This window comes from Hyaena hyaena, unplaced genomic scaffold (assembly GCF_003009895.1).
Source record: "Hyaena hyaena isolate Hyena2069 unplaced genomic scaffold, ASM300989v1 scaffold_380, whole genome shotgun sequence".
Lineage (NCBI taxonomy): Eukaryota > Metazoa > Chordata > Mammalia > Carnivora > Hyaenidae > Hyaena > Hyaena hyaena.
The window spans coordinates 1,303,954-1,306,186 of record NW_024081013.1 but is presented as its reverse complement, the minus strand read 5'-3'; positions in this window follow the sequence as shown (position 1 = coordinate 1,306,186).

The window sequence follows — 2,233 nt, the reverse complement described above, 5'->3', positions numbered from 1 at the left end:
TAAGCACATGCTCCGTATTGGAAATACGCCCTCTAATCAGGCGGATGGGCACGGAACTTAAGAAGGCTGTCGAGCGGTCCCTCACTGGACGCCTGGGGCAATTCCCCAAGTAAATTTCAAGACTTTCTTTTTTTAAAGTTTATTTATATATTTTGAAAGAGCAAGGGGAAGAGAGAGGGGGACGGAGAGAGAGAATCCCAAGCAGGTTCCACACCATCTGCCTGGAGCCCAATGCGGGGCTCGAACGCACGAACCATGAGTTCACTATGTGAGCCGAAATCAAGAGTTGAACACGTAACAGACTGAGCCACCCAGGCGTCCCTCCCTGAGTAAATTTCAGGCAAGTGAAGGTGGCGGGAAGGGGGGTGGGGGGCACAAGGAGAAGGGGTCCAGGGACAGGAAAGTCCCCTGGAGACACTTTCGTGGCCTCACTGACGTGGCCGTGAGTGTGTGAGGCTGTGAGGGTCTGGCACTGGATCCCCTGGGAACTCCTCAGGCCTAAGCCTTCTCCTGCCCATCTGGGGTCTGTTGCTCCAAGAACATCCCCATTCTGTACTCTATCCAAGCCTCTGATGGTGTTGGAGCAGGGTGGGGGCGTGGGGGGGGGCAGAAGCCAGCCCTGCAGATGGGGCATGGGATTCTCCTCACGGGAGCGACATCTGTGTTTTCAAAGAAGTCTTAGGTTGTGGGCCAAGCTTCGAGCCCAGCAGGCGGCCCCGCCGCCGAGGCACGCCATCCAGCAGTTTCGGAGGGCTGCCCTGCGGGTCAGGACCCACCTCTTTGCCAACCCCCTCAGTCTTCCCGTGACTCCTGCTCTCTCTAGAGCGCTGACTGTGTACTGCGGAGCGTGTAAGATGATTCGACAGGAAGTCCAGCACCTCCCCGTTCTCATTAGGCTGCCCCAGCAAGGTCACAGAGCCGTCCCTGATAGGAAGCAGTAATTAGAGTGGCAGAAGTAGCATTTTACAGCGTTGTTCAGAGATGCGCTTTCTGTGGCAGCGTAAAGGGGGGAGAAAATGGAAGCCAATCCCCTAAAGAAGGTTAATGGCATCCACGCATTTAAATTACCTACATCAGCCTTGTCACAGACAATCAGGAGCTGGAGGTCCTATAGGCATTCACGGGTGGTTCCTAGGAGCGATTCCATATTCCTGAAGGCAGCCCATCTCTGAGTTACCACTCAGGAGCAGGCAAGCCCAGACTTCATCTGTTAATTCATTTGAAAGCAATGACCAACCCCTTTCATGTTCCACGGGAGCCCCCTCGCCCCCACCCCAGGGACGAGGAACCAGGCGGGTGACTCAAGGAAACACAAGATATTTTAATTGGAGAATTTTTTTTCTAATAGGAAAATACTAGAAACCTAAATATATAGCAGTAGTAGTGATTAAGGAAATTATGGTTTCTCAAGTTGAACGATCTGCAGCCATCAAAAAGAAAGTAAAAGGGGAATGTGTGCTCCATATTAATATCCACCGGATTAATGAAGCAGAGAACACAAAACTCAGAGCCAGTGCATCCTATGATCTCTTCGGTGTGCTTTCGAAAGAGAATAATCCAGGTATACCTGGGAAAAGACGCAAGAAATTGCTTGTAATAGTTGGTTATCGTTGGGGAGATCCGGGAACTTTAAACATTTTTAAACCTTCCAGCCATGAGTCATATATTGTGCACAAGGGTGTTTGTCCTTAAAGAAAAGGAGGCAAGAGGGGTTTGTGGTCGGCGGTGAGGCCACGTTCCGCTTCCGCCCTTTTCTCTCCGTCCCTGGTGAGGACTTTGAGCAAGAGTCTCAGGTGCACAGGAAGCGGCCCCCCGCCCGCCCCGCGCAGCCAGCGGAGCGCGCGCCCTCCCCTAGCCCCGCCCCCGCCCGCCCCGCCCACTCCGCGGAGCCCGCGCCCTCCCCTAGCCCCGCCCCCGCCCGCCCCGCCCACTCCGCGGAGCCCGCGCCCTCCCCTAGCTCCGCCCCCGCCCGCCCTCGCCCCTTGCCCATTGGTCCGCCTCCGCGCCGCCGCGTCCAATCGCAGCGCTTAGCGCCAAATTCGAATGGGTGTTTTCGTTTGAATCGGCAGGGCGCGGCGGAGGCTTTACGCGCGGAGCTGCTAACGCGGGGCGCGTCCCGGACGCAGCGAGGCTGGGCCGCCCGGTCGCCGGCGAGGGCGACGGCGGGGGGTGGGGGTAGTGAGGAGCGCGGCAGAGGTGGCCGCGGGCAGGGTCCGTCCCTGGAGCGCGGGGC